At 36.9% G+C, this 19,833-nt stretch overlaps 1 long non-coding RNA gene across 2 annotated transcripts; it reads right to left on the bottom strand.

Moving 5' to 3' along the window:
- Nucleotides 1-2,487: 2,487 nt before the first annotated feature.
- LOC124383936 lies at nucleotides 2,488-12,425 on the bottom strand. 2 transcript variants are annotated; one of them, XR_006925301.1, is made up of 7 exons: nucleotides 12,187-12,425; nucleotides 10,965-11,080; nucleotides 10,770-10,868; nucleotides 7,843-7,870; nucleotides 7,686-7,730; nucleotides 7,351-7,402; nucleotides 2,488-5,981 (listed from the first exon to the last, which is right to left on the bottom strand). It is a non-coding gene; the product is annotated as an uncharacterized LOC124383936 (long non-coding RNA). The 2 variants fall into 2 exon arrangements; XR_006925302.1 differs by lacking the exon at nucleotides 12,187-12,425 and adding an exon at nucleotides 11,752-11,786.
- Nucleotides 12,426-19,833: the final 7,408 nt, after the last annotated feature.

The raw sequence follows: 19,833 nt of genomic DNA, 5'->3' as shown, positions 1-19,833 counted from the left end.
AACAGCCAGTTATAGTAAAAGTTTTTTAAAGTCAGTGAAAGCTGACCACAAGATTTTACCAGAAGTGGCAATTAAGAGTAAAAGAAAAAGTAAGACACTAATAACACATAGATATATTTAGCAAGACATAGTAAGGCTCTAAGTCTCAAAGGACTGAAAGTGGAAAAATGATGTCTTGTTACAACTGACACTTTCTATTCTTTTTTGTTTGTGAATGCTCTGTTGTTTTAATTACTACTTTTTATTGTAAAGCACTTTGTTAATCTCTCGTTGTTAAAGCCATGGATTTAAATTACATGTAAATAGTAAAACTGTATGTCAGTTAGAATTAGTCAGATTAATTAGCTGCGTATGATGACGGGCAAAATAAAGACTATATTAACACATAATCAGAACAGTATTCTCTAGCAGAAAGTGGTGAGATGAGCCAAATCAGCAGAGGATATATAAATAGATTGTCTATATATAGATATATGCAATACTAAAAGAGGACACAATAAAAGTAACAAGTATCACTTTCAGACCTGTGGGGTTGCCAGTTTTACACTTGATGAACATACAGGGTTTCACATCCATATGATGAAACAATCATATAGCCATACATTTACTTACATTTACGTGTTTCTGGTTAGTAACTTGCAATACAATAAAAAGCAGTTAGTAATTTTGTTCTTGTAGCAATTTCACTTCATTGGTCACTCAGTTTAGACTCAGTTTAGAACAATATATTTGATAAAAAGTGTGTTTACTCTCATGTGTTAACAATATCAGATGTATATGATACAGTGTACTTTATTACTTTTGTTTTGTAGTAACCTTTCCAACAACACCGCACCTCGATCTGTTAGACATAAATTACAGACTCACATGCACCTCGCTTGCAATAGCTAACTTGGAGGTTTAGATTACCACATGAAGCCTATGCGTTTTGTCATCTACAACAATTTTATCACATAAGGAGGAAAAGGGAACTCAAATGGAAGCAATGTATCAATTGAAATTTCTATACATTATACTTTTATACTTTAAAACTTGGGTTTTTTCTTGAAAGCACTCATCTTTTACCTGATTGATGTGTGTCTAGAAATTATTAATAAACAGGCAAATGAGGAACTAAATCTGGATTGGATTGTTCAACAGACTTTTATACTATATTGACACATTTTGGCAAAACTATCTCTCTCTCTCTGTCTGTCAGTCTATCAGTCTATCTGTCTGTCTGTCTGTCTGTCTGTCTGTCTGTCTGTCTGTCTGTAAGTATTGTACAGACGTCTTACCAGTCTTGGCCCTATTTTGCATTTTATTAATTGACTCTGACAAAATGTTCTATAAAAAAAACTGCTGCATGCTGAAAGCAGAGAAACAGTGCATTATATTTCCTTTTAAGAGCTGGTGCTGCTTTTAAGCTGTATGCATTAGACCATGATGTAATCGATTGTGCTGCAACCACGCAGATTATTTAACATAGATTGACATAGATTATTTAAGAAATAACAATGCAGATATGAAATTGTTTTTAATAGATTGGATAATGTCTGTATAATGTCAATAATCTCATTTAAAAGAGGTTACTCTCAATATTGTATATATCTATCATATACAGTAATCCTGGACCCTGCCCTTAGGGCATTTAGTGGAAGGCATTTCATTAATGTATGTTCATTAATAACTATTACCTGTGTGGCATTCTAATGAATAATAATGCTTATTTACAGTTAGGTAGGATTAGTTGACTCGCATCTGAATAACAGTGGTATGAAAACCTATGTAAGGATATAACCTAAAAAAGAGACTAAACATAGATGGAGAACAGGAGAAGACCAAGTTCTGAGTTGTGTGGACGCTAGTGGAAATTCTGTGTGAAGTCGATTTGGATCCTCTCCTCGTCACCTGATTTGATGACCTTGCTCTATAAATAAGAAAAAAACATTGCCAAGCTGTTTCATGCATTTTAAGATTCCTAAAGAGAGGGATATCATTTCTGCCTATTTCTTAGATGATCTCTAGTCTAGGCTCAGTGTAGCCTTGAGGCCATACTAAAAATCCACAAACTAAACAAGTCTAATATTCTGTAACAGTCTGTGTTCTTCCTTGTCTGATGTTGGCAGAGTAAAGTACAGGATAATTTTTTGTGAAGAATTCATTTAGATCTGGGGTAACCAACTACATGAGTCACTCACAGGCCTTTTTTTAAAAATAGCTCGCCATAGTGCCACCTATCAGTGAGCTGCATCTCATTTTTTTTTGTTGCTATTCTTTTTTATATCACACTTGCATTGGTTTAAATTTGAAAATGATAATATTAAAATATAAATGACTAGATATAGATGAATATCATTAATTAATAATAATACAATATCATTAAAGGTAAATTGAGCAAATTTGTTATTTCAGAACTTGTGTGTTATTTTGCCTTGTGTGTATCAAACTGGTAGCCACATTAATCTGTACCCAAGAAGTAGCTCTCAGTGAGAGAGTGAGAGAGAGAGAGAGAGAGAGAGAGAGAGAGAGAGAGAGAGAGAGAGAGAGAGAGAGAGAGAGAGAGAGAGAGAGAGAGAGAGAAGATTACACAATTAAGCTCTTCTGATCTGCAAGAACATGGGTATAGGAAATGCATAGCTAACAAGAAAAATAGTCTGAGTGTATTTATCTTGCACAACCTCTTCAGTCTTTAGGAAAGTACCCATGTCATGTGTCAGTGTTCTTTTGTGTGGTTCTCTTTCCCTCTCCTTAATCCCCCACCCCCCTATCTCTCTCTTCCCCACCCCTTGTGTTTTGCTCTCCTGTCTCTGGCTCTTTTCTCTCCTACTATAAGAGTAGTTGCCTGTCAATTATAAAGAGGAAGAACCTGACGAAAGGTCTAGCTGACTGCACTAAGCTAAGCTATCAAAAACAATACCAGGGGAGGCATCTGCCCTCTTACATATGGTGTCTAAGCTGTTTCTAGATAATACGTTAAATGTAATATGAATGACACATAGCATAAAATAAGTAAGCATCCAACATTGGTATCACAAAAAAAAAAAAAAAAAGCTTTAAGTCCCACACAAAAAAACAAAAAGTGTTGTGGTTTGGTAATGCTTGCTGATCTAAAAAATTAAGAAATGTTTGTATTCTTACAAATGTATTCAATGCTTGTGGAGCTTCTGTAAGCATAAGCATGAAACAATGTATTTAAAGCATTTTTCTGCTATAAACCTAACTGCACACAGAAAATATATACTTTTTAAAGCAGCTGCTATTAGTGGTGTGAAATAGCATGAATCTGTTAATATGCATACAGAATAGGATCAATGAATCAATTTATGAGTTGATGTCTGCCTGAACCACTGAATAAAAGCGAACTATTTGTGCCATATTGAATTGCATATTATTGTATTTTACAATTACATCGTATTGCATTGTGTTGAATCAAATTGAAACTGGATCACACTGCATCGTAATAGGATTGAATGATACCGCTTTGCGTCAGTAGCTGCTTCATGTGTATATTTAATGTATTGTATCATTGGCTATGCATAAGCCTCAGTTATAGAGATGAACATCCCTAGTGTCAGCTATGTCATGTGTGTTTTGTGTCATGTTTTGTGTGCCGGTTCGGCTCCATATCAGCGTTTTCGGCCTGCCCTATCTTACCTGGATCCTGCCTCCTGATGATGACATCAATAACCAACAAACAATATTTAAAGAGGAAGAGGAGACAATGTGAAGGGGTGGGGGGGTAGAAGTGATTGTACACTTGTGATTATCCTGTCCTGTTTTTTTTTTTTTTGTTTACTTTGAGCTTGGTATATTCTCTAATGTATATATAAATCCTGTACACATTGCATTACATGGTTCACTATCTGTAGCTGCCATTTCTTTTGGGTCTGTTCCTTTCCTCTCTGGTTTATGTGTTAGGGAGTTAGGGAAGATAAACTGTAAAAAAGGTAAGGAAGCTTCAAAATTATTAGAAATCCTTTCTGTATTATTTTGGCTTTGGCCCACCCTGAAGTCACCCTGTTGTACAGCTATATACACCAAACAGACATAACATTATGACCACCTGGCTAATATTGTGTTGGTCCCCCTTTTGCTGCCAAAACCGTCCTAAACTGTCAAGCATTAAAAGCATCAACTACTTCAGCAATTTAAGCTACAGTAGCTGTTGGATCAGACCACAGGGCCACTGTTTATTAATTGGACCACTTTTGATAGATATTGATCACTGCAGACCTCAAGAACTGAAGCTTTGAAGATGCTCTGAGCCACTTGTCTAGCCATCACAATTTGGCCCTTCTCAAACTCGCTTTTAATATTTACGCTTGCCCATTTTTCCTGCTTCTAACACATCAGTGAGAAGAAAAGTTCACTTTCTGCCTAATATATCCTACCCACTAACAGATGCAATGATGAAGAGATAATCAGTGTTCTTTACTCTCAGTGGTTATAAAGTTATGCCTGATCAGTGTACATACACTCGCCCTTTTTACAATATATCAACAACTTGTGTTGGTCGTTCCTGGCTCCTGTTGTAAACCTTTTTCAGTGAAGGAGACTTGGATATCTTTTAGCAGTAGTCTTTATTGCAGACGAGCCTACAGAGGGTACTGCTTCGCCCCTGCAGTCATCAAGTCCAAGTTTGCAAACTAATCATTGTGGTTTTATACACATTTTGATGTGCAGTCCCTCCGAAGAAGAACAAAGCACTCAGGTGATAGGTAAAAACAAAACATGCAAGGGAAGTAGCTGCCCAGCCCAGATAACATTCTGTTTCTCAGACCACTGCATTATCATAGCAATACCAAAAGGTTCACATAGCTTTGGCATTTTTCCAGATCATTGATTAAATCATGAGCAAATGGTCACAACACACGAGGAGACGGACACAAGGTGATACTTTGCCCCTTGTTTCATACAAAGGAGCATTTGGAGCTTGCAAACCTCCATCCAGCACTTTGTTTTTACATCATCATGTAATTTATGCTGTTACTCATTTGTCTCCTAAAGATATAGAATGTGTATATATATGCATGTACAGTTCACAATACAGAGGAATAAAATAAAACTATAAAAAAAATTACATTTTTACACTTGCATTATAAATATCTCATATTCCTGAATCCCAAGCTAGTTACTCTGAGCAACCTAACCTTAGACTGAGTTGTAACAGCAGAAAAAATAATACACACAATATTTACCTCTAAATTGTGGCACCTTAAAAAGTTCTCAAAGCTGAAATGACTGAATGCTCAGAGAAACCATAAACTACCTCTAATCAGTAATCATGCAGATGCTGTTTGCTCTCTTGTCTCTGGCACAAATACGGCACAAAAAACACAGTTACTTGTCTTTTATATCAAATGTGTTTTTTATTGGTCTATTTAATTTTCTACATAGTGAAAAAAATAATTTGCAAAAAAGAAATAAACTGCATTTTTAGCAAATTAATGTAATTTAAAAAGGCTAACTAATTGACCATATCCACCCACAAGTGTCACTCATTACCTAAGTATTTGTTTTGTGCAGTATAAATGCCTGACACATCTCAAAAGCCCAGAACACTAATAAATAAATGATAAATTATGTGTCCTCACTAGTACAGCATGTCAGCAGCATTGTTTACTTTGTTTGCATAATTAAGGCCCAGAGTAAGATTTATAAATGATTTATAAATGCTTATAAATCACTCTGGAACAGGGTAACTCTGGACTCGTCAGACCACATAACCTTTTCCACAATTCAAGAATCCAATCTTTATGCAGCCTATTGGTTTTCTTTTACAAATAGCTACAGTACATAGCTGTTTTGTCAGAATTCTTTGAGTTCTTCTCACATTGTGCATGTGGAAATGCTCTTAATTTGCTATTAAGCACAACTGAGTTCTGATTTTATTTTATTTTTTACAATTTGCTTTTACCAAAATGTCAGTGGCTTGGTCTACAATTAGTTCTTGATCCAGCTTCAGTAGTTTCAGGAATCTCCTCAATAATTTGATCCCTCTGGAACAGAATAACTTATTAGAATTGTTGCTGTTCATGCAAAAGCATATACAGTGGAACCCGGTTATCTCGACCTCGGTTATCTCGACAACCCTATTAAGTCGACCTTTTTGAAGTGGAACCGCCAAATTCTCGCTTTTTCTAAGCATTTTTTATCGGTTATGTCGATCGCCGAACCCTAATATCTAGAGCACAAGAGGGGGAAAAAATGTGCCATTTAACGTCGGTTATCTCTGTGCAGCCGCAGAAGAACTCGCGGAAGTGGCTGAAAAATCAAACCTTACAGATACTACAGGTGTTGTATTGTATACTGGTGAATCTCTGCTGTTAGTAAGTGCACATATGCATTTTTTTTGTTAAATGTTATGCGATGAACGGAGCGGCGCTCGGCTTCAACTCCTTACCGGCGCGCTCCTTGAGAGAGCCGCTCCTTCACCGAAGCGGCCGAGCAGGGTAAGGAGCACGGCTCTCGGTAAGGAGCGACGCTTAATCAAAGCGGCCGAGAAAGCACCTGCCACGCCCCCTTCGGCCGTTCACGTTTGAGACTTTTCTGTCCCTCGTTTTTTGGTTTCGGGTTCGGTTTTGAATCTTCCAGGTTTTTTTTCCGGCTTCGCGCCGTGCCGCGTCACGGTATTTTTAATTTCCTATTTTTCCATTCACAAACTCTCTCTCTCTCTCTCTCTCTCTCTCTCGGCTTATCTCCCCTTGGCATCGCGGACGTAAGTTTTTTCGGACACTTTGCTTTGTGTGTTTGTGTGGATTACTTCAGCCTGATGGTCATAAGTTTTCAGAAACTTAGTTACTGTTTTTTTTTTTTTTCTTTCCACATGTGGACTAAATGTGAGACGGCACTGTGCAGCCGCTGTTTTTTTTTTTTTGAGCGATCTGTGTGTTTATAATGTTGGAGAATATAATAAAGGTTTGTATGGAGAATGGACGGTGGTTTGTACTGTATACTGGTAAATCTCTGCTGTTAGTAGGTGCACTTATGCCTTTTGTTTGTATGTACATTTTTATAGCATGCCTTTATCAAACAAATCGCGGCAACGCTGTTGCGTAAAAAAACCTTCAAAAACACGTGCATGCACATTCTCATTTATTAACGCACATCATGTACATAAAGAAATTTCAAGCACGTTAATATACTGCCGCAATTTTGATTTTCGTTTATCTCGATCATCGGTTACCTCGATGCTTTTTGGCGTCCCCTACGACATCGACATAACCGGGTTCCACTGTACTTATAAATATTAACAGTCAAACAATATAGAGAAAATAAAACATGTAAAAATAAATTTTATCCCAAGCCAAATGCATTTAACTAATACATACAATAACATTAGAATGTTATTATAATGTTTATACTTACTTAGCGTCTTATAATAAGTATACCCAGCACCACAGACACACAGGTATGATCACTGCCATGAGACCATGCATATAGAGAAAAAGATTTTTAACAAGAAAATGCAGTGCATTTAAAGGTGATATACTGCAATGTACAGTGTGATGCAAGACAAAAATTGGGTGCCAAATTAATGTAGAAAATTACTCAAAAACTAAACACCATGGAATTCCTAAATGCATAGTGTAGCAGATATATTTTTAATACGATATATATATATATATATATATATATATATATATATATATATATATATATATATATATATATATTTTTTTTTTTTTTTTTTTTCTACTTACATTCTTTAGGACCACATCCTATGGATTTAGCATTGTTTTTATTGACTAAAAGTAAGAAAGGTTTAGTTAATTCAGTTAAAAAAATTCATGAAAGATGTAGTAAGCTCCCCCCCCTCCCATTTAAAAAAAAAAGAAAAGAATGGGAGTAGTTACTCACTTTTAAAGCAAGCCAGAAGCTCGATGTGCTAAAGAAAAGAAACACAAAATTCAATCGGTGAAATCTGTCAATAATATTGAAGCAATTTTTTATCTACATAGTCTAGATAACTATGAAATGCTGTAATAGGCTGTTGTAAATGTAATCAGGCTATTACAATTTAAATAAATAAAAAAGATTGGTTGAGACATAACTTTCTATTATTAAATTCTGACAAGACAGAGTTTCCCTTTAGGAACTCGAGCCGTGTCAGAAACGCTTTCGAAATGCCCACGTGTTGTCCACGCTCTAAATCACTAGTATAATCAGTCCAATGGAATGTGGTCACCGCTGGGGTGACGTCACAAGTAAGCTTAAAAGCACCTAGAGTGAAACCAGCACCAGCTACTGTTGTTCAGGAAGCTCTCTGTAAATGTTTGTTTGGTGAAGGTAGGAGAGTTTTGCTTTTTTTTACGATGAAAGCAACCAAAAACAACTCTGTACTATCATGGTCACATGCTAAGTCCTACATGCCTTAGATGTGTAGAGAGAGCCTGGGTTTTTGACTCAGGGCCCTGTGCTGGGAGTGCCTGGGCATCACAAAACAATCTCTGGTCTCTGATCTCGCCTCCTGCACAAGCTGGTACGGCAGATCCTCCTGTGGGCCCAAAGAAATCTGCTTTCCTTGAAGGCAGCGTATATCCCGGGCTGCTTAAACCAGGGAGCAGACACCCTCTCGAGGCAAGGTCTGAGGCCTGGGAAATGGCGGAGCAAATCTGGGAACAATTTCACAGAGATCAGGTGGACTTGTTTGCATCTCAAAAGACATCGCACTGCCCCTTCGTGTTTTCCCTAACACCCCCAGCCCCTCTAGGGCTGGATGCCATTGAACAGATTTGGCCGAGGCTGCGCCTGACCGCCTTTCCCCTGTTGCACTGCTCCCGGGAGTTCTAAAGAGAGTTTGCTGGGACGGAGACTGTGGGTACAATAATACACCCCTGCCCAGAGATCTGGAGGCTATGGCCCCTCAGGTGGAAGTGACCATTCTTCATTCCAGAGCTCCCTTCACCAGGATGGCATATGCTGTGAGGTGGCACCTTTTGACTGCATAGTGTAAACAACACTGCCTAGATTTAGTTAACTGCCCAGTCAGTGCTGGTATTCCTTCAAGAACAGTTCGGGTTGGCTCCTTCCATCATGTTTACGTGTCTGCCATTGTGGCCTGTCATGCCCACCTCGCGGGACAGTCGCTGGGTAAGAATCCTTGGTGACACGCTTTCTCCGCAGCACCCGGGAGCTAAACTGTGGAAAAAGTCGGATGGATTGTGGATGCTATTTCTTCCTCTTATGAGTCCTCTGGTCTCCCTGTTCCTTTCTGGGTCAGAGCGCACTCCACTCGAAGTGTGGCTGCCTCTAAGGCCCCTTCAGGACATTTGCAACGCTGTGGACTGGTCCACCCCGCTGACCTTTGTCAGGTTCTATAGCCTTGACCTCAGTGCCACTCCTGGCTCCCTCTGTCCTTTGCCCTAGCTGTGCCCGTCCACACTAGGCAGGGATTGGTCAGTCTGGCTTGATTGGACACTCGTTCACAAAGCGTTTATGACACAGCTCGAGCTCCTAAAGGGGAGCTCCAGTTTACATATGTAACCATGGGTGTTCCCAAAGCATTTCTGATGCAGTGTCTCGTTCCCTCTGGGAACCATGGTCACATACGTAACCTGGAGACATTTTTGCTTATCGGTCCAAAATTCAGAAAACAGAAGCTCCATCAATTCAACTTGCATTTAGAATGATGTTCTATAACTAGTTCAATACCAAAAGCCGAATGTTATTTTAGACAGCAACTTGTCTTTTCAAAATCACATCACCCCTATTGCAAAAAACAGCCTCCTTCCACCTTAGAAATATTTCTAAGCTAAAAACATGTTATATGTATCTGAGGCAGATAAGCTAGTTCATGCATTCAAGACCTTCAGACAAGACTATTGTAATGCATTACTAGGTGGCTTTTTTTTAATTATATAAATGGTTTTGGCCCCATGTATCTAGCAGTCTTCTAACACGCTACAATGGGTCACACTCTCTGAGATCTCAAAACTAGTTCCTAGAATTAAAATTCTATTCGTTCCTAGAATAGCAAAGTCCACTACATGTGGTGGAGGACTCTCACATTTAGCTCTTAAACTTTGGAATAGTCTTCCTGACAGTGTTAAAGGCTCAGACACACCCGATTAGAAACACCTGATCAGACAGGCCCTGTTTAAGCGTAAAGACGGATCTTTTTAGCCAGGTGTACACATAACACACATCATAACCTTGTGCTACAATTTATCTGATCAAATGCATATGATCATCTTGTGTTTGTTAATATTATGAACAAGGAGGTACACAAATTACTCTCCACTGCTTCTTTTTCTCTATCTATCCCAAGCTTCAGTTGTGAGACATCTCAAAGGAGATGCCGACCCACAAGGATCCCGAGGCATCTAGAGGTTAATGTAGCTCCAGGTATCCACCTCATGAATATTTTAGACCTTTAAAGAGAAGATGCCGACCCTGTGAGAGGATCCTGAGCCATCTAGAGAGGCTCTGGCATAGAGGAATTGGTGTCAAATCTAATGTATTGAGATAATTTACCGCCTGGGAGGACCTGGTTCAACAACTTCAACTGACTGGATAAGACTGCAGAAAGGATATTACTCATAAACACACTCTCCAGTGTTAGTATTGTTTTTATGATTACTAATCAAACATTTGGCATCATCCAAATAAGGATGGGTTCCTCTTTTGAGTCTGGTTCCTCTCAAAGTTTCTTCCTCATATCATCAAAAGACGTTTTTTTCTTTCTATAGTCACACCAGGCTTGCTTTAAATTTTGTTTTATAATTTAAGACAATGTCTATTGTGAAAAGTGCTTTAGAAAAACTTGATTTAATTACACACTCTACCTTTGGAATGTCACAGTGCACTTTCACACGGATTTCATCAGATTCACATTTGACATTAACACTTGGCTCAGGGTTTAGAATGGCTTGATTAGTGTCAACCTACAAGTGAAAAAATACAAATTAATAACAGTTGCACTGCAGCAGAATGTGTATCTGTTCCAGCTTATTTAAAAAGGATATAATATTTATATTTACCTTATCTCTAGAACTCCAATCACAGTGTTTATACCTCTCATAAAGTCTAGCAGTATCCAAGGTGACCTTGCCCATGCTGTCACAGATGATGTTACTCTCCAAAGAGCACTTTAAATCTTAAAGAGTTTGGCACTAGTTAGCAAACACAAAGTGCAATAAATGTGTACAAATGTTTAGAGATATTCTAATTATCATGTTATAAATACAAAATTGTGGTTATTCCATATTTTAAATCCCACAACAAAAGAATGCTGGAAGCAATAATGGCAATAAAAATAGTTTAACAAAATTACAAAAATAAAAAACGAAAATTTGAAAGTGAAAGATATTTTTCTTATACAGGCAGTTGTAAATCTGGTGCAGGGGTAAATCCACCACAGAGCATCTCTGAAAAATGCTGGAAAGTTCAACATCTTAACCCCTATGCCAAACAATTCATGCACATTTATGCATTTGTTTATTGATTTTTTTTTTTATTAAGCTGTAAGGATTTTCCAATAATGTCTGATAACACATAGGGTATAGATATGTATATTTATTTAATAAATAAGTATTTTTCTATGTATAATAATCTATTTAATGATAAATTAAGTTCCCATTGATTCTGCATTACGGTGCGTTATATTTTCATTCTATATGTAATTAAAAGAATTGTATTGTCCGGACCATGGACACTAATGAAGACCCCTGGACGGGTTTCACAGAACCGATGTCTATATTTCAGACAACATAACCGTATGTCTTCTTTTCCCATTTAATTTTTATTAAATGGGAAAAGAAGACATACGGTTTGTCCTCGAAAGGGGAATGAACAGAAGCAGAGCGATATAAAAGTGATCCATGTCTTCCTTCCTTCCTTCCTTAATCTCTGTGAAACAGGAGCCATATACTGTACTGAGTATATCAGTAGTATCAAAGACAACGTTTGTATTGAGATGTATACTTCTCAGTACAGTATATGGATCCTGTTTCATCAAAAAGTACACATCCTTTCAAACCTCGTGTGTGTGTGTGTGTGTGTGTGTCCTCATCCACTCGTCTGCTTTATTTTAACTTTCCCTTAAATCACACGACTCAGCACCACCAGACATAGTGAGGCGAAAGTCAAGTGCAGATATTTGACTCAAAAATGTACAACCTTTGACGTGTGAAAGCAAGCTGTTATATAAATATTGCTATCTGCAAAAACGAGAAATGAGCAGGAGGAGAATTTTGCACGTACCTCCATCATCACCACTGCAGTTTGTGCGGTTTTAAACACAGGAAGCCTCAGTCCTCCCAGAGAGGCAATAAAAGACCGGTGACAGTGTTTAGTCATATCAGCAGATCAGGTCCTGGGCATTAATAGAAGTTTCATTCTGAAAAGACGCCTTAGAGCGCTAATTCCCAGACTGAGGTTCTTTAAAAAAGTCATTTGACTCATCAATAGGGGACCCCCCCAACCAACTGAATATATATACTAAATATATTTTTTGTTTGACTGTGCAGGTGGCATTCCAGACTCCAGTTTGGGCACTCCGACTTAGCGACGTTGTGCCCACCGCCCCCAGATGACGCGCCATGGTACGACGCTAAACCCGGGCCGGATGCAGGGATCGGGAGTGTTTCTCTCTGTTTTTGGTAAAGGACTTCAGGGAAGTTGTTTGTCTTCATTTTTTTGTTTTCTTTCGTAGGTAATTTAGGTTTCTTAAAAAACAGTGTTTTGTTATTTTGGCCATGGTCCACCATGAAGCAACCTCCGGTGATTGCACGTGCTCTCCCCGTGTTGTGCTTTATTTCTATATCCATCAGGCGACCATATACATCAGCAGCATCAGGATGTGCATTTCTATAATTAGAACTCGGCACGTTGCAGATCAGAGAGACAGAAGGCATATTGAGCTGCGGGGGAAAACGTGTATTATAGGCATAGACTACATGAAGCATGCAATAATGTCAGAAATAAAACAATAGCAGTGGTTCTTTTTTTTTCATTTTTAAGAAGAGGTTTATAGAAATACAAAAGTGAATTATATCACTGTAAAATGTCTAGGCCAATCAGAAAGGAGAAGCAGGGACATGCCCAGGCATGTTAGTATGCTACAGTATGTTAGTAACGCCTACAGTATGCTAATGTTTTTTTTTTTTTTCAGTTTTGGACGGATGAACTGAGATGCTGACTGGCAAAAAAATAGTTTTTTTCCATTATTCACTTCAATTTATTTTATAGCACTTTTAACAATGAACATTGTCTCCAAGCAGCTTTACACTGATAATGACTTCTGACTTCTTTCTTTTTTTTTAAAAAAAGAGGTGTATAGAAATACACTATATTTCCAAAACTATATGCACTGTATTTCCTCAAAATGTGTGCTCACTTAATGTGAAGCTATAAACTCTCAGGCCAGTGTCTATACTAAGACAGTGGGCATTGTGCCATACTCAAGTACAAACTTTTTATTTATTTTTTCAATAATTTTAGTTTATTTTCATGCTATACAGTACATAAAGTTCAGACAATGATGCTCAATTAAACAATAATAATAAAAATAATACAGATGATTGACAAATCACAAATCCAATATAGTAACAGATCGTTTTTTTAATCAGACAAACATTTTCATTCTCGTGTTTTAGAGAACTGTAGTAATTGTGGGGTAGGACAGGTATTGGCATAACTACTAACCCAATGCTTATAACCGTAGTTTTCCATGTTTCTTCTTCTTCTTCTTTCGGCTTCTCCCATTGAAACTGATAATATTGCATAGTCACAAAATCAAATGACAGCACCAGGACACTCCTCTGGTAAAGTGACAGGAAATTTCTAAGACCTTTGTTACCCATAAGGCCAATGTTTACTTAGACAAAGGAGTATTTCCTTCCATCCAGGCACACAGCTGTTTTAGCAGGACATACTGTAATAATAAAACGTGCATACTGGACACATTCTGAGCATTTGCATTTTGTAGCTTTCTAGAAGGCTAGTGAGTCATGCATGATGATTTATGAATGGTTCATAGACCTCACTCTATTGTATGAACAGAAATAGATGTGACAGCATCTCACAACTGAAGATATGATCATGCATACACAATCGTAGTGTCGTACTTTTGTGACGGTGCAAAGCATTTACAGCAAACACTTTGTTACAAGTCACTGTCAAAGTCTTTATTATACTATTGTACACATTTTGTCAATAGGTCATTTAACAATAAATGTGTGCTTTCACAGTGTGTTCACCATAAGATGAGTCATATTATTGTCAGAACGAGGGTGACCTCTAGAGGTGAAGCGTGTCAGTGATTTATTCTCAGGCCTGGAACAGCCCATACTTGGCCCTCCACTTCACCCGTAATATCTCTCTCTGAGTTCCCAGAGACACAATCACCTCCTAGGGTGTCCCCTCAGTGGCAGGGGAGTACATACACTATATTTCCAAAATGATATGCACTGTAATTCCACATAATGTGTGCTCACTTACTGTGAAGCTATAAACTCTCAGGCCAGTGCTTATACTAAGACAGTGGGCGATGTGCCACTTAAGTACAACATTTTTATTTTTTTTCTCAACACTTTTAGTTTATTTTCATGCTATACAGTACATATATATATACATTTTCTGGACTAGTAATGGGGAGTAATGAATTGTTATTCAGTCATTTAACAATGAATAGACAATATGAAAGTTTACTTGTTTTAACATTAAATTCAAACTATTAAGACCCATATAAAAAAACAGTTTGCATTGTATGACATTGCTCCATTCTCAAAACCCTCTGCCTTGAAACTTTCATCAACTACAAAAAAGCACAGTATATACATTTAAAACGTTCAAATTGTATGTAAATCAGATTTTGATTATTTTATCAATATAAAAAGTCACAAGACTGGCCTGAAAAAAGAGCATCAGTGTAGTTACAAGCTCATAATGTGCTGATGCAGTATTTTATTAGAGTTACTCCATATGGATAAAATTGTCTCCAAGATATCCAGTTGTGTGCAAAAGTTTCGGCCAAATTGCACATTTTGTTTATTTTGACAGATAATTATTAAAGTTTTTACATTTAAGATCTTCCTCTCAAAAGCATGTCAACCAGATCTTTAAGGAGCTCACTTTCACTTTGTGCACAGGGACACTGCCATGCTGGAACAGGTTTTGGGTTTCCAAAATTGAATGGAAAATTTTATTATATTACAATTAAGTGCCTTCAGCTTTGTGGTAACAGTTTGAAAAAGAACCACATATAGCAGGAAAGTTCAGGTGACTCAATACTTTTGGAATTATAGTGTACAAAAGTAAATAGTATTACTGTCAATTTCTGGGTCAATCAGAAAGGAGAAGCAGGGACATGCCCGGGCATGTTAGTATGCACCCAAGGCCAAGTACAACGCCTACAGTATGCTAATGTTTTTTTCTGTCAGTTTCAGACAGATGAACTGAGATGCTGACTGGCAAAAAACGTTTTAACAGACACAATGGGAAATCATTTCTCCGGATCACCATGGCAAAGACTGTGAATACTTAAGTGCATGTGATTTCTTTTTAGTTTTTTTATTTATAATATATTTGCAAAGATTTCAAACAAACTTCCATGTTGAATATAATATATACATATACATACTTTGTATATAATATATATATATCGTAACAGATTGTTTTCTAACCAGACAAGCATTTTTGATTTCTAATCAGACAGAAAAAAGTCACAAGACTGACCTGAAAAAAAAAATGATCATTGTAGTTAACAGGCTTACAGAACACTTACAAGCTCATAATGTGCTGATGCAGTATTTTATTAGATTTACTCCATATGGATGTAATTGTTTCCAATATATCCAGTTGTGTGCAAAAGTTGGGGCCAAATTGCAGCTTGTCAGAAGTATCATTTAGAAATTAAATAATTGTCTTTAGATTAATTTTTACTTTGAAAAACTTTGTAAAACAGCCCCACTCTTATAGCACGTCTATATGAGATGACTCATTTGATGTTCCAGATATTGGAGAATGAAAGACACAGAGACTCTTTTTTTTACACCTCAATTTGGAGCATGTTCAAAATGAATATATAGAGATCTTTGCGATGACTGTTTTTTTTGTGGCTTTCTGGTGGGACTTTTAGGTTTGACCAGGAGCCCAAACCATGGATCTGTTTACTCATTTGACAATAAAATTCCCTATAAGAAGTTAAAATGTTCAAACAATTACAGTATGTTAGTAACACCTACAGTATGCTAATGTTTTGGACGGATGAACTGAGATGCTGACTTGCAAAAAAATATTTTTTTTTTCATTATTCACTTCAATTCATTTTATAGCACTTTTAACAATGAACATTGTCTCCAAGCAGCTTTACACTGATAATGACTTCTGACTCCTTTCTTTTTTTTTAAGAAGAGGTGTATAGAAATACACTATATTTCCAAAATTGTATGCACTGTATTTCCTCAAAATGTGTGCTCACTTAATGTGAAGCTATAAACTCTCAGGCCAGTGTCTATACTAAGACAGTGGCCATTGTGCCATACTCAAGTACAACCTTTTTATTTATTTTTTCAATAATTTTAGTTTATTTTTATGCCATACAGTACATTCAGTTCAAAGAATGATGCTTAATCAAACAATAATAATAAAAATAATACAGATGATTGACAAATCACAAATCCAATATAGTAACAGATCGTTTTTCTAATCAGACAAGCATTTTCATGATCGTGTTTTAGAGAACTGTAGTAATTGTGGGGTAGGACAGGTATTGGCATAACTACTAACCCAATGCTTATAACCGTAGTTTTCCATGTTTTTTCTTCTTCTTCTTTCGGCTTCTCCCATTGAAACTGATAATATTGCATAGTCATAAAATCAAATGCACCAGGACACTCCTCTGGTAGAGTGACAGGAAATTTCTAAGACCTTTGTTACCCATAAGGCCAATGTTTACTTAGACAAAGGAGTATTTCCTTCCATCCAGGCACATAGCTGTTTTAGCAGGACATACTGTAATAATAAAACGTGCATACTGGACACATTCTGAGCATTTGCATTTCTTAGCTTTCTAGAAGGCTAGTGAGTCATGCATGATGATTTATGAATGGTTCATAGACATCACTCTATTGTATGAACAGAAATAGATGTGACAGCATCGCACAACTGAAGATATGATCATGCATACACAATCGTAGTGTCGTACTTTTGTGACGGTGCAAAGCATTTACAGCAAACACTTTGTGACAAGTCACTGTCAATTTTTATTAAGTCTTTATTATACTATTGTACACATTTTGTCAATAATAATTTACCAATAAATGTGTGCTATCACAGTAAGTGTGTTCACCATAAGATGAGTCATATTATTGTCAGAATGACGGTGACCTCTAGAGGTGAAGCGTGTCAGTGATTTATTCTCAGGCCTGGAACAGCCCATACTTGACCCTCCACTTCACCCATAATATCTCCCTCTAAGTTTCCAGAGACACAATCACCTACTAGGGTGTCCCCTCGGTGGCAGGGGAGTATATACACTATATTTCCAAAATAATATGCACTGTATTTCCACATAATGTGTGCTCACTTACTGTGAAGCTATAAACTCTCAGGCCAGTGCTTATACTAAGACAGTGGGCGATGTGCCACTTAAGTACAACATTTTTATTTTTTTTCTCAACACTTTTAGTTTATTTTCATGCTATACAGTACATAAAGATGATACATAAAATGTATTGTACATACAATACATTTTCTGGACTAGTAATGGGGAGTAATGAATTGTCATTCAGTCATTTAACAATGAATAGACAATATGAAAGTTTACTTGTTTTAACATTAAATTCAAACTATTAAGACCCATATAAAAAAACAGTTTGCATTGTATGACATTGCTCCATTCTCAAAACCCTCTGCCTTAAAACTTTCATCAACTACAAAAAAGCACAGTATATACATTTAAAACTTTCAAATTGTATGTAAATCAGATTTTGATTATTTTATCAATATAAAAAGTCACAAAACTGGCCTGAAAAAAGAGCATCAGTGTAGTTACAAGCTCATAATGTGCTGATGCAGTATTTTATTAGAGTTACTCCATATGGATAAAATTGTCTCCAAGATATCCAGTTGTGTGCAAAAGTTTCGGCCAAATTGCACATTTTGTTTATTTTGACAGATAATTATTAAAGTTTTTACATTTAAGATCTTCCTCTCAAAAGCATGTCAACCAGATCTTCAAGGAGCTCACTTTCACTTTGTGCACAGGGACACTGCCATGCTGGAACAGGTTTTGGGTTTCCAAAATTGAATGGAAAATTTTATTATATTACAATTAAGTGCCTTCAGCTTTGTGGTAACAGTTTGGAAAAGAACCATAGTATTACTATAATAGTATTAGTAATAGTAATAGTAATAGTATTACTGTCAATTTCTGGGTCAATCAGAAAGGAGAAGCAGGGACATGCCCGGGCATGTTAGTATGCACCCAAGGCCAAGTACAACGCCTACAGTATGCTAATGTTTTTGTTTTTTTTCAGTTTTGGACAGATGAACTGAGATGCTGACTGGCAAAAAACGTTTTAACAGACACAATGGGACATAATTTCTCCTGATCACCATGGCAAAGACTGTGAATACTTAAGTGCATGTAATTTTTTTTGTTTTTTTTATTTATAATATATTTGCAAAGATTTCAAACAAACTTCTATGTTGAATATAATATATACATATACATACTTTGTATATAATATATATATATATATTGCCCATTGAAACTGATAATATTGCATAGTCACAAAATCAAATGACAGCACCAGGACACTCCTCTGGTGTGACAGGAACTTTCCATCCAGGCACACAGCTGTTTTAGCAGGACATACTGTAATAATAAAACGTGCATACTGGACACATTCTGAGCATTTGCATTTCTTAGCTTTCTAGAAGGCTAGTGAGTCATGCATGATGATTTATGAATGGTTCATAGATCTCACTCTATTGTATGAACAGAAATAGATGTGACAGCATCTCACAACTGAAGATATGATCATGCATACACAATCGTAGTGTCGTACTTTTGTGACGGTGCAAAGCATTTACAGCAAACACTTTGTGACAAGTCATTGACACTTTTTATTAAGTCTTTATTATACTATTGTACACATTTTGTCAATAATAATTTACCAATAAATGTGTGCTATCACAGTAAGTGTCAGGGATCCACCTGCCACGCCCCCTCTTGTGGTTTTCATGCCTCCGCTCTCCCTGAAGCTCCAGGCATAACCACGCACATCTGGAGATCATTGTCACTCATGCCTTCGCTCACTCCACCCCGCTCCTACATAAACCCCTCTTGCTTGTGTGTATCTCTCTCTCTCTCACACTTGTCATAAAAACCCGAGCGAGCTGTACTCCGGCTTCCGCCTTTTGTTTCGCTCACACCCTGACATTAAGTGTGTTTACTATAAGATGAGTCATATTATTGTCAGAACGAGGGTGACCTCTAGAGGTGAAGCGTGTCAGTGATTTATTCTCAGGCCTGGAACAGCCCATACTTGACCCTCCACTTCACCCGTAATATCTCCCTCTGAGTTTCCAGAGACACAATCACCTCCTAGGGTGTCCCCTCGGTTGCAGGGGAGTATATACACTATATTTCCAAAATAATATGCACTGTATTTCCACATAATGTGTGCTCACTTACTGTGAAGCTATAAACTCTCAGGCCAGTGCTTATACTAAGACAGTGGGCGATGTGCCACTTAAGTACAACATTTTTATCTCTTTTCTCAATACTTTTAGTTTATTTTCATGCTATACAGTACATATATATATATATATATATATATATATATATATATATATATATATATATATATATATATATATCGTAACAGATTGTTTTCTAAC

Source organism: Silurus meridionalis, chromosome 4 (genome assembly GCF_014805685.1).
Source record: "Silurus meridionalis isolate SWU-2019-XX chromosome 4, ASM1480568v1, whole genome shotgun sequence".
NCBI classification, from domain to species: Eukaryota; Metazoa; Chordata; class Actinopteri; order Siluriformes; family Siluridae; genus Silurus; species Silurus meridionalis.
The sequence above is the reverse complement of the archived record's forward strand: the minus strand, read 5'-3'. Positions and strand labels throughout refer to the sequence as shown.